The following is a 13403-nucleotide window of genomic DNA, read 5'->3' as shown; positions in this document are numbered from 1 at the left end:
CACTACCCCATCATCCAGATCACACTTCCTCAGTTTAGCTGCGAGGATGCTGTGGGAGACGGTGTCTAACGCTTTACTGAAATCGAGATAGACACATCCACAGCTTTGCCATCATCTATCCACCGGGTTACATCCTCATAAAAGGCTATCAAGTTGGTTGAGCATGACTTCCCCTTGGTGAAGCCATGCTGAGTGCCCCTAATGATCCCCCTATCCTTGATGTGCCTAGAGACAGCACCAAGGACAAGTTGTTCCATCAGCTTTCCGGGGATGGAGGTGAGGCTGACCGGTCTATAGTTCCCCGGGTCTTCCTTCTTGCCCTTTTTGAAGACTGGAGTGACATTCGCTTTCCTCCAGTCCTCAGGCACCTCTCCCATTGCCCACGACTTAGCAAAGATGATGGAGAGTGGCCTAGCAATGACTTCCGCCAGTTCCCTCAGCACCCGCGGGTGCATCCCATCAGGGCCCATGGATTTATGGACGTCCAGATTGCTTAACTGGTCCCTGACCCAGCCCTCATCTACCAAGACAGATTCCTCCTCTATCCTGACTTCTTCTGGGGTCCGGGGCTCCTCAGGACAGCCTCCAGCAGTATAGACAGAGGCAAAGAAGGCATTCAGTAACTCCGCCTTCTTTTTATCCTCTGTCTCCAGGGCCCCCACTTCATTCATCAGTGGGCCTACATTGCCTCTAGTGTTGGCTTTACCTGCAATGTATTTGAAGAAGCCCTTTCTGTTGTCCTTGACCTCTCTTGCAAGGTTTAATTCCAAGGAGGCCTTAGCTTTCCTAGTTGCCTCCCTACATCCTCTGACAACAGACTTATATTCCTCCCAAGTGGCCAGCCCCTCCTTCCACGATCTGTACACCCTCTTCTTCCACTTGAGTTTGCCCAGCAGTTCCCTGTTTAACCATGCAGGTCTCCTGGTACCCTTCCTTGACTTCCTAGCTGCTGGGATGCTCTGATCTTGAGCTCGGAAGAAGCAGTCCCTGAACGCTAACCAACTCTCTTGGGGCCCCCTTACCTTCTAGTACCCTGTCCCATGGGATTTCCCCTAGCAATTGCTTGAAAAGGCCAAAGTTGGCCCTCCTGAAGTCCAGGGTTGTGATTCTGCTAGCTATTCTGTTCCTGCCACATGAGATCCTGAACTCTACCATCTCATGGTCGCTACAACCAAGGCTGCCCTCAACCTTCACCTCTTCAACCAGACCCTCCTTGTTAGCGAGGATAAGATCCAGCAGCGCTCCTCTCCTAGTTGGCTCATCCACCATTTGCATCAGAAAGTTGTCATCAATGCACTGGAGGAAGCTCCTGGACTGAGGATGGCTGTCTGAGTAGGCCTCCCAGCAAATATCAGGGGAGTTGAAATCCCCCACGACAACCAGGCCCTGTAACTGCGAGACTGCTCTCAGCTGCCTGTAGAAGGCCTCATCACCCTCCTCATCCTGATCCGGTGGCCTGTAATAGACACCCACAACAGTATCACCCCTGCCAGCCTGCCCCTTCATTCGCACCCACAAACTCTCAACTCGCTCCTGATCCGCCCCTGGACAGAACTCAATACATTCGAGCTGCTCACTCACATAAAGAGCAACTCCACCACCTCTCCTCAGTGGCCTGTCTTTCCTGAACAGGACATAGCCATCCATGACCACATTCCAGTCATGCGAGGCGTCCCACCAAGTCTCTGTAATTGCCACTAGATCATAGCCCCCCGACCGAACACGGATTTCTAACTCCTCCTGTTTATTCCCCATGTTGCGTGCATTGGTGTAGAGGCATTTCAGGGAGCGAGCCGAGCACACCGATTTCACCCCAGGGGGATGGGGGGCCTCCTGGTCTACCTCAACACTAGAGCGTTGCCCCAGTGGTGCAAGCCCAGCTACTACCCCATCCCCCTTCGGATCTAGTTTAAAGCTCTCCGAATGAGCCCTGTAATTCCTGTCTCAGAACCCTTTTGCCCCGACGACATAAACCTTTCCCATGTATTACGGTCACGCCTGGTGTCTTATAAAACCAGCCATTATCAAAGAACCCAAGTTACCCCAAGTGTGGTCCCAGTCACTCCCAGTACGATCCCAGTTGCCCCCAGCATGGTCCCAGTAACTCCCAGTATGTTCCCAGTAGACATAAGTGTGGTCCCAGTCATTCCCAGTATGTTCCTAGTTGCCCCAAGTGTGGTCCCAGTCACTACCAGTATGTCAACATTTACCCCTAGTGTGGTCCCAGTCACTCCCAGTATGATCCCAGTTGCCCCAAGTGTGGTCCCAGTCACTCTAAGTATGATCCCAGTAGGCCCAAGCATGGTCCCAGTCACTCCCAGTATATCCCAGCTGCAACCAGCGTGGTCCCTGTCACTCCCAGTATGTTCCTATTTGCCACAACTGTGGTCCCAGACCCTCCCAGTATATCCCAGTTACCGCAAGTGTGGTTCCAGTAACTCCCAGAATGACGCCATTTGCCCCATGTGTGGTTCCAGTCACTCCCAGTATGATCCCAGTTACCCGAAATGTGGTCCCAGTCACTCCCAGTATGTTCCCACTTGCCCCAAGATGGTCCCAGTCACTCCCAGTATGTTCCCACTTGCCACAACTGTGGTCCCAGGAACTCCCAGTATGATCCCAGTTTCCCCAAGTGTGGTTCCAGTCACTCCCAGTATATCCTAGTTGCACCCAGCGTGGTCCCAGTCACTCCCAGTATGATCCCAGTTTCCCCAAGTGTGGTTCCAGTAACTCCCAGTATATCCTAGTTGCACCCAGCGTGGTCCCAGTCACTCCCAGTATGATCCCAGTTACCCCAAGTGTGGTCCCAGTCCTTCCCAGTATTATCCCTGTAGGTCCAAGCATGGTCCCAGTCACTCCCAGTATATCCCAGTTGCACCCAGAGTGGTCCCAGTCACTCCCAGTATATCCCAGTTGCGCCGAGTGATGTTCCAGACACTCCCAGTATGACCCCTGTTGCCCGAGGTGTGGTCCCAGTCACTCCCAGTATGATCCCATTTAACCCAAGTTTGATCCCAGTCACTCCCAGTATGATCTGACTTACCCCAAGTGTGGTCCCATTCACTCCCAATAAGACACCAGTTACACGAAGTGTGGTCCCAGTCACTCCCAGTATGATCCCAGTTGCCCCAAGTGTGGTCCCAATCACTCCCAGTATGATCCCAGTTGCCCCAACTATGGTCCCATTCCCTCCCAGTATGATCCCAGTTACCCCAATTGTGGTCCCATTCACTCCCTGTATGATCCCACTGGCCACAAGTGTCATCCCAGTCACTCCCAGTATGATCACAGTTGCACCCAGCATGGTCTCAGTCACTCTCAGTATGTTCCCACTTGCCACAAGTGTGGTCCCAGTGACTCCCAGTATATCCCAGTTGCCCCCAGCATGGTCCCAGTCACTCCCAGTATATTCCAGTTCCACCCGGCACGGTCCCAGTCACTCCCAGTATGATCCCAGTATGCCCAAGCACGGTTCCATTCACATCCAGTATATCCCAGTTGCACCCAGCGTGGTCCCAGTCACTCCCAGTATACACCACTTACCACCAGCATGGTCCCAGTCACTCCCAGTACGTTCCCACTTGCCACAAATATGGTCCCAGTCAGTCCCACTATATCCCAGTTACCCCAAGTGTGGTTCCAGTCACTCCCAGTATGTTCCCAGTTGCCCCAAATATGGTCTCAGTCACTCCCAGTATGATCCCAGTTACCCCACGTGTGGTCCCAGTCACTCCCAGTATGATCCCATTTGACCCAATTGTGGTCCGAGTCACTCCCAGTATGATCCCAGTTGCCCCAAGGGTGGTCCCAGTAACTCCCAGTATGATCCCAGTTGCCTCCAGCATGGACCCAGTCACTCCCAGTATATCCCAGTTGCACCCACCATGGTCCCAGTCACTCCCAGTATGATCCCAGTAGGTCCAAGCATGGTCCCAGTCACTCCCAGTGTGTTCCCACTTGCCACAAGTGTGGTCCCAGTCGCTTCCAGTATATCCCAGTTGCCCCAAGTGTGCTCCCAGTCACTCCCAGTATGATCACAGTTGCACCCAGCATGGTCCCAGTCCCTCCCAGTATGTTCCCACTTGCCACAAGTGTGGTCCCAGTGACTCGCAGTACATCCCAGTTGTCCCCAACATGGCCCTGTCACTCCCAGTATGATGCTTGTTGCAACCAGCGTGGTCTCAGTCACTCCCAGTATGATCCTAGTAGGCCCAAGCATGGTCCCAGTCACTCCCAGTATGATCCTAGTAGGCCCAAGCATGGTCCCAGTCACTCCCAGTATGATCCCAGTTGCCCCAAGTGTGGTCCCAGTAACTCTCAATATGATCCCTGTTGCACCCAGGATGTTCCCAGTCCCTCCCAGTATGATCCCAGTAGGCCCAAGCATGGTCCCAGTCACTCCCAGTATATCCCAGTTGGGCCAGCTCCCAGTTCAGGCCCTGTACTGGTTTCGGGCCAGCTCCCAGTTCACGCCCCTCTTGTAGACCTAAGGTTCACGCCCCTCCAGATAAACCCTTGAACTTGCCGGGAATTCCTGTGTTCCCTCGGCACCCCGGGACACTTTGGGAGGCTGTAAAATCATCGGCAGCTCAGGAGGGGGAGCGGGAGGTGGTGGAGAAACTGGGAGGCGTGGGAGGGGATGCGGGTGGGTCTGCGCCTGGTCCTTCTGTTTACCCTGTGAGTTTTAACGATCCTCACACGCACGCTCCTTTCTCGTGGAAAGTTGTACAGGATTTGCAAAATATGGTATAAATTCTCCTCCAAGTCTGCAAACGTGAAGGTTGTTGACAACGGAGATTTCACTGCTTGGGATTTCAAGCAGCTGGGAAGGATAATTTTCCAGCCTGTGCAATTTCAAATTGGAGAAGCGCTTGTGAAGCTCAGGCGGTGGTAAATTTGCGATACAGTCAAGATGCTGATCCTGCATCACTGACCGTTCCTATTGCAGCTCAGTACTTTGAGTGGTGTATGGCCAATGGAGTCATGAAAGGCAGGTCCTGCTTGACCAACCTGGTCTCCTTCTCTGACAAAGTGACCCGCTCAGTAGATGAGGGCAGGGCTGTGGCTGGATCTATCTAGACTTCAGTGAGGTATTCGACACTGTCTCCCACAGCATCCTCCTAGACAAACTGGCTGCCCAGGGCTTGGATGGGGGCACTCTTCGATGGGTTAAAAACTGGCAGGATGGCGAGCCCAGAGAGTGGTGGTGAATGGGGCAAAGTCCAGCTGGTGGCGGGTCACTAGCGGTGTTCCCCAGGGCTCAGTGCTGGGGCCGGTGCTGTTCAATATCTTTATAGATGATCTAGACGTAGGGATGGAGTGCACCCTCAGTGAATGTGCAGATGACCCCAACCTGGGTGGGAGTGTGGATCTGCTGGAGGGTAGGAAGGGTCTGCAGAGGGATCTGGACAGGTTGGATCGATGGGCCGAGACCAACGGCGTGAGCTTCAACAAGAACAAGGGCCGGGTCTGACACTTCGGCCACAACAACCCCCTGCAGCGTTACAGGCTGGGGGAAGAGTGGCTAGAAAGCGTCCCGGCAGAAAGAGACCTGGGGGTGCTGATGGACAGCTGGCTAAACATGAGCCAGCAGTGTGCCCAGGTGGCCAAGGTGGCCAATGGCATGCTGGCCTCTATCAGGACTAGTGTGGCCAGGGAAGGGATCGTCCCTCTGTGCTCGGCACTGGTGAGGCCGCACCCCAAATCCTGTGTCCAGTTGTGGGCCCCGCACTTCAAGGAAGGTGTTGAGGTGTTGGAGCGAATGCAGAGGAGGGCGACCAAGGTGGGGAAGGGTCTGGAGGGTCTGACCTGCGAGGAACGGCTGAGGGGACTGGGGGGGTTCAGCCTGGAGAAGAGGAGGCTCAGAGGTGACCTTAGTGCAGTCTACAACTACCTGAAGGGAGGGTGTAGGGTCAAGGTTGGCCAGGGGAGGGTCATGTTGGCCATCAGGAAGAATTTCTTCTCAGCAAGGGTCATCAGACAATGGAAGGGGCTGCCCAGGGAGGTGGTGGAGTCACCATCTCTGAAGGGGTTGAAGACAAGACTGGACATGGCCCTTAGTGCCCTGGTCTAGTTGCCATGGTGGTGTCAGGGCAATGGTTGGACTCGATGATCCCAGAGGGCTCTTCCAACCTCAGTGCTTCTGGGATTCCTTCCCCTTCGAGGGGGAGAGGAGGAAAGGGGGGTAGTGAAGGTTATGGAAACTAGAATTGAAAATCATGATCCAGAGTGGAAAGATTTGCAAATTATTTTGAATAACTCAGTGATTTTTGAGTTAAAACAACTGATTTTGGCCAAGGCCAGCGAGGAGGCTGAACGAGTGCGTGTTCAAGCTGCACAAGCAGGATGGATAGATGAACATTTTCCTCCCAACAACCCTGATTGGGACCCCAACAACCCTAATTGGGACCGCAACAACCCTAATTGGGACCCCAACGTTCCTGCTCAGAGGTTGCTATTGACCGAATACCAACGACTGATTTTGCACGGTGTTGGGAATGCTGTTCCAAAGTCAGAACTGGTCTAAATTGTATCAGGTCGTTCAGGGAAGGAACGAGGATCCCTCCTCTTTCCTTGAAAGACGAACAGAGGCTGCAGGAAAATACACCGCTTAGAATCCAGAAACTGATGTAGATGCTGCCTCGTTAATACACATTTTTATGGGACAATTTAGTGCAGATATAAAATGGAAACTGCAGAAAATAGAGGGGGCAGATGCTCGCTCGCTGGACAAAATGTTAGAGAATGCCTGGAAAGTGTGTAACAACAGAGAAAAGGTAGAGGAAGAAAGAAAGAAAAAAAAAAAGTGTTTAAAAACAACCAGCAACTGGCAGCAGCTACAGCCCAGGAAAATAATAGGGTGAGAGAACGGAGTTATCGGGGGAGGCCAAAGGGAAGAAAAATCTTCCGATAAAGTACCAGGGGCTGGAAAGCAGTTAGAAAAAAATCAGAGTCCTGGAAAAAGGAGTGTCCGTAATCAGGCCGGCAAGGCCTTGGGGAGATGCCGAGGAAAGCTGCCAACGTGATGGGTTTAGATTCAGGGTGGGGAGGAGCGGGGGAAGGATCGAAACCCTCCCCAACAGAATCCCTGGTTATAGTAAGGTGGAAAATGAGAAAGTAAAATTTTTCGTAGATGTGGGAACTATCTATTCAGTATTAAATACATGCAAGGGTAATTTGAGTGATCAAAGCGTGCCAATTATTGGTGCCACGGGGCAGAAAGAAGATCGGTCGTTTTTCCAGCCTTTAAAATTTGGAATTGGGAAAAAAAGGGTGTTAACCCATCGATTCTCTCCATCCCAGCCTGCCCCGTGCTGCTGTTGGGGTGAGAAATGCTGAGTAAATTGAATGCACAAATTACCTTTACAAAAGGAAAAATCCCAAACCTATCCCTGAAAATAAAGTTTTGGATGCCCAAGTTTTTATATTACAGAAGGCAGCCGAGTTACAGGAGACACCAGAAGAAGCTGTGACACCTCTCGTATGGGCTCCAGGAACACCGGGACGATCCCGAGCGGCACAACCAGTAACCATCCAGTCAAACCCAGACGCTGGACTGGTAAGATGAAAGCAACTGAAACAAGAGCTTAGAGCATTTCTCGGGATGGCCGGATGGTGCTGCCTGTGGATAATGAATTTTGGACTCATTGCCAAAGCCTTATATGAAGCTGTACAAGGGCAAGGAAACCTCCTTGTTTGCACCCAGAGGTACATTTGCAAAACTAAACCAGACTTTAATGAGTGCTCCAGCTCTGGGCCTCCCGAACTTAGAAAAACCATTTGATTTGTACATGCAAGACTGCGTATTGCTCTGGGAGTGTTGGCCCAGAGACTGGGATCATGGAAAAGGCCTGTGGGATACTTTTCAAAGCAACAAGACAGTGTCAGTAAGGGATGGCCAACACGCCTCCGAGCAGAGACCTTTATCAGGAGCAACACAGAGAAGAAACAATCCAGAAGACTCTTGGCAAATAGACTTTTCCGAATTACTGCGGCAAAATGGGTATCAGTATCTTTTAGTAACGACAGACACTTTCACAGGCTGGCATGAAGCTTTCCCTTGTCGCACCAACAAGGCAAGAGAAGTAACAAAAATATTACCTAAGCAAATAATACTGAGATTTGGGACACCTCTAGGACTATCTTCAGACAGGGGCCCACACTTTATAGCAGAGGCTGTTCAAAATTTAGCTGAAGTGTTAGGGGTAATATGGGACCTCCATACCCCATGGAGACCTCAATCAAGTGCAAAAGTAAAAAAAAAAAAAAAGAAACAAAGCTTAAATAAACAGATGAGGAAAAATTTGCCAAGAGGCTCAGATAAAATGGTCGGGTGCTTTACCCTCAGCTTTGCTACGAATCCTAAAAGTAAAGGAATCATTTTTTGAAATCATTTATGGTAAACCCTATCAGGTGACAGAAACAGGAGTTACTCCTGAGATCATGGGGAAACATCCAAAAGAATACGTTGTCTCTCTAGGAAAGGTTTTGTCCTCTCTCCACAGGTACATCACTGTGAGCGCACCACTATCCCTAGACGTGCCTGTGCATCAATACCAACCTGGAGACTGGGTGTACCTGAGGACGTGGGCAGATGAACCGCTAAAAGAGAAGTGGAAAGGACCTTTCCAGATGTTGCTCACCACCTACACAGATGTCAAGCTCAAGGGAGTCACTCCGTGGGTACATCACAGCAGGATCAAACCAGCCTCATCACCAGAACGGACTGTAAAACAAGAGGGACCTTTACGTTTAAGACTAACCCGGGGATCACAAGGTTCTGGGTTCTCTCCCTTGCAGTCATGTTCGGAAATGCAGAAATTGATACAGGTGGAGAGGCCAAGGCAGACATAGATGAGAACTTAATTCTAACTCTGATACAAGGGTTTGGTAGAATGAACAATCTTACTGGTGTAACAGCCCAGTTCCTCCTTCAGCCACTCAGCCTGTCCCCTGGGGTCACAACTTGAATGGGGATTTCAAAGGTTCCTTCTACCAGGACTGACGGCTTTAGAAAATCGGATGCTAATAGAAAACCTAACGTGGCAAGTAGAATCTTTATCAAGAGCCCCTCAAAAGGGATTCCAAATTGTTAACAAACAGATCCAAGCCAATACTAAAATGACTCTGCAAAATAGACTGGCCTTAGACTTGCTATTAGTCAAAGAACAAGGAGCGTGTGGATACCTTAAGTTAGACAAAGAGCCCTGCTGCATCCACATCCCAAACATCACTGATAACCTGCAAGAGCAATTGGATAAAACGAAGAGAGCAGCAGAAGACAGCAGGGCAATCAGAGATGCAGCAGAAAATAGTTGGCTCCACAAAATCCTGCAAGAATTAGGTGGATTGTCTCTAAAAGGATGGTTAGCCGCGTTGTTAGAGGGAATAGTTTATGTAGTTGTGATTATAGTTATTCTAGGGATCTGCGTGGGTTGTGTTAAGAGAATCATTGAGAAAAGTATATGGAAGTAGTGAGATAATAAATCTAACTGCTTCCAAAGGGGGGAATTGATACCAGACGGTTCAGTTCAGCAATGGTTTAGCACGAGTAGGCCTCAGGTTTAGCAACTGGTTAGGAAGAGCAGGCCTCGGAGCAGGCCTCGGAGCAGGCCTCGGAGCAGGCTTCGGAGCAGGCTCTAAAAGGCCTGCTCTGTGTTACCTTTGCACAGAACAAACTTTCCCCTCAATAATTTTCCTGTTAGCTAGAATAAGAGAGAATAACAATAGGTTCTGAAGCAAACTGCATATTTTGTAGATAGTGTTTGTTTATGGGATTGATAACAAGGTTCTAGTAGACAATGATTCATGCTGTTTACACTTAGTCTTAGAAAAACAAAGGTCTCTGCTAATTATAAAAGGGTCAAAAGACAAAAGTGTAGAGAACTTTGTGATGTCTAACTTGATTCATAAACTCTTGTGTCAGAGGAGAGAGAAAGTCCAAAACAAGAAGGCCTCGACCATGCTTGTGCACAAGCATGATTAAAGGGGGATTGTGACCCCCAGAGCCCACCCCAGACTCCTTCCCCAATTTAGGACGTGTGTGTAAAGACATTACCTAATGCAGCACAGACCGTGTTATGCAGAAGTGTTTTTTTTTGGAAGGGGTGGGCTCTTCTTGGAATTCTGTATATAAGGAGCAAGCTTTTGTCCCTGGGTGTGCATGCGAGGAGGAGAGATCCCCCGTGCACCCAGCGCTGCAATAAACCAGTGTCGGCTTCTCAGCTCTCATTGGGGTTAGAGAGTTTCCTTGGGTACTATTTGCCGGTAACAGGAGCAGTTCAGGGGGCATACGGGGACCAGCAGAGGAGGGATGCTGGGAGGAGATGAAGGGTTGTGGAGAAAAGGACTCAGCACACGATCCCATGTGAATCCAGCAGAAGCCATTTATTAGCAAACAAGCCCCTTTTTATAACATTTTTGCTTCTGTACGTGCAGAAGGGGGTTCAAAGGGGGATTTGGGAGTTCAGGGGGCATTTGGGGGCCCCCCACCTGCAGGAGCAGCGCGATCTACTCGAGCACACCCTGCTGGGAGGCGTCCGGGGGAACAGGCGGTTGAAGCTGAAATCAGAGCAGACGTCACCGTGGCGCTCGCGGCCCATGGGGGACGGGCAGGAGGGTTGGGGGGGGCCCAAAAACCCAACTTTGCCCCTCCAAATCCCCTAAATCAAGGGGATTCGCCCCAAAACCCCCTCTATTAAGTGGGGTCCCCCCCAATCCCGGGCAGGCACAGCACGAGGCTCCTCTCGTCGCCGGGGGGGATGTGGAGGGGGCCCGGCCCCCACTGCCGGCCCCGCTCCTGTGGCAGCACTGGCTGCGTGTGGCAGAACACCCGGATGGTACCCTGGGGAGGGGGCGGCAAGGGGGGGGATGGGGACATAGAGGGGGGACCCAGGCACATGGGGACCCAGGGGACATGGGGGTTGTTGGGGACACCCCGGGGGGGGCGTTGCACACACCTGGAGCTCCTCGTTGAGCAGGTGGAGCGGTTCAATCCCCAGCGCTTGCAGCTGCTGCTCCCACTGCGCCAGCGTCCGCTCCTGGGCCGTGGCCTCCCACTCCAGGGCCTGCGCCAGCTGTGCCTGTGGGGGGCAGTAATGGGGGGCGGGGCAGAAACCAGCCCCCACCGTGGGCTCCTGAGACCCCTCCTCACTTTTTGGGTGCAAAAGCGGCCAAATTGGTGCCCAACACCCCCTTTTCTTTGCAGGGGGAAGGGGGGAGTCCCCCCAAAATGCCCCCCCCATAACGTACCTCTATGTTCTGCAGGTGGGCAGTCAGCTCCCGCACGTGCCTCTCAGCCTCCTCCAGCGCCTGCTCCTCCTGCACCGCCTCCGCCCTCAGCTGCCGGTTCTCGGCCTCCAGCCCCTCAGCCTCGCGCCGCCAGCGGTCCCGCTCCTCCTCCACGCTCCTGGAGTTGGGGGGGGTTTAAACCCCACTTTTTGGGGGCACCCCGATATTTGGGGGGGGGGGGGGGGGGCGCACACTCACTGCAGGCGCCGGGCGAGGAGGCTCTCGATGGCCTCTTGCTCCACCCGCAGGGTCTCCAACTGGTGCTGGAGGTCGCGGTTGTCAGCCTCAAGCATGTGCACACGCTCCTGGCGCCCCCCGAGCTCCACCTGTGGGTCGGCCGCTTGGCCCCTGAGGTCCCCAGGTGGGCGTTTGGAGGCGGGCGGGGCACCTGTGTGGGGGACATGGAGAGGGGGGTTGGGGACATGGGGAGGGGGGCCCAGGGGGACATGGGGAGGGTGTTTGGGACACTATGGGGGTATTGGGGGAATGACAGGGGCAGCTGGGGACATGGGCGGGTGGTTGGGGACACTGCAGGGGGTGTTGGGGACATGGGACGGGAACCCAGGGGACATGGGGGGCTGGTTTGGGACACAGGAGGGGGGCTCAGGGGACACGAGGGGTTGTTGGGGACACCACGGGGGCAGTTGGGACATGGGGACACGGCAAGGGAGGGCCTGGGGGACACCGAGGGGGGAGCTGGGGACACCACGGGGACACGGGAGACATGGCAGGGGGGACCCTGGCGACATGGGGGGGCTGGGGACACGGGGTTCGTTGAGGGGCAGTAGGGGACGCAGCGGGGGGTGTCCCCTGTCACTCACCCCCCCGGGGCACTGCTGGGGGGACAGGGGGGGTGTGATTTACCGGGGACCAGGCGCCCCAGTAACCCCACCCCACCCCCCGGTATAACGCCCCTGGTTATAACGTACCTGCTGTGGCGGCTGAGAAACCGGGTCGGGCCGGGACGGCGGGGCCGGAGTCGGGGTCCCAGTCGGGGTCCCAGTCGGAGCCACCGGCCGTCTCCATGTCGCCGCTCGGGGCGGCGCCTGTAGCAACCGGACAAACCGCCGCCACCGCACTCTGCCCCGGGCACCTTTAAACCGCCGAGAGCCGCGCGCGGATTGGCCGAGCCTCAACCAATCGCAGCCCTCGCTTTTGCCCCCGCATCTTGCCCCCCCCCTGTACCCTGCATGAACCCCCCGGTCCAGCACCCCCCAAACTGGGACCCTCCCCCCAAACTGGGACACCCCCCTCCTTGCATGAGCCCTCCCCCAAACTGGGAGCCCCCCCCAGCCCCATTCCTTGAGGAGGCCCCCCTCAAATAACCCTCCCAAATCCTGCCCTCCCCACCCCATCGCAGTGTGTGTGTGGGGGGTGTCCAGCTTTGGGGGGGCTCAGGAGGTTGGGGGAGCCCCAGCCGCGACCTCACCCCCATGGGGGCGGGAGCCAAAAAACCCCACTTTGGCCCCCAAAAATGCAACTTTGCCCCCCAAAAAACCAACTTTGCCCCCCAAATGCCCTAAATCAAGGGGAATCGCCACAAAACCCCCTATATTAAGTGGGGTCCCCCCCAATCCCGGGCCGGGACAGCACGAGGCTCCTCTTGTCACCGGGGGGGAAGTGGAGGAGTCCCCCCCAAATGCCCCCCCCATAACGTACCTCTGTGTCCTGCAGGTGGGCAACCAGCCCCCGCACGCGCCCCTCAGCCTCCCCCAGCGCCCGCTTCCGCTGCGCCGCCTCTGCCTCCAGCTGCTGGATCTCGCTCTTCAGCCCCTCGGCCTCGCGCTGCAAGAAGTCCCGCTCCGCCTCCAGGCTCTTGGGGTTGGGGGGGGTTAAACCCCACTTTTTGGGGGCACCCCGATATTTGGGGGGGGGGCACACACTCACTGCAGGCGCCCGGCAAGGTGGCTCTCGCGGACCTCGTGCTCCCCCCCGCAGGGTCTCCAACTGGTGCTGGAGGTCGCGGTTTTCAGCCTCAAGCATGCGCACCCGCTCCTGGCGCCCCCCGAGCTGCGCCTGCGGGTCGGCCGCTTGGCCCCTGAGGTCCCAAGGGGGCGTTTGGAGGCGGGGGGGACACCTGTGGGGGGGAAAATGGAGAGGGGGGTTGGGGACAT

General features: G+C 54.4%; 1 pseudogene; it reads right to left on the bottom strand.

Annotated features, from left to right (window-relative positions):
- LOC137668056 (DNA-binding protein RFX7-like) overlaps nucleotides 1-10601 on the bottom strand; it is a 112266-nt pseudogene extending 101665 nt beyond the window's left edge.
- Between the last annotated feature and the right edge of the window lie 2802 nt (nucleotides 10602-13403).

This window comes from Nyctibius grandis, chromosome 10 (assembly GCF_013368605.1).
Source record: "Nyctibius grandis isolate bNycGra1 chromosome 10, bNycGra1.pri, whole genome shotgun sequence".
Classification (NCBI taxonomy): domain Eukaryota; kingdom Metazoa; phylum Chordata; class Aves; order Nyctibiiformes; family Nyctibiidae; genus Nyctibius; species Nyctibius grandis.
Note: the sequence above shows the minus strand (reverse complement) of the source record. Positions and strands in the feature narration are given on the sequence as shown.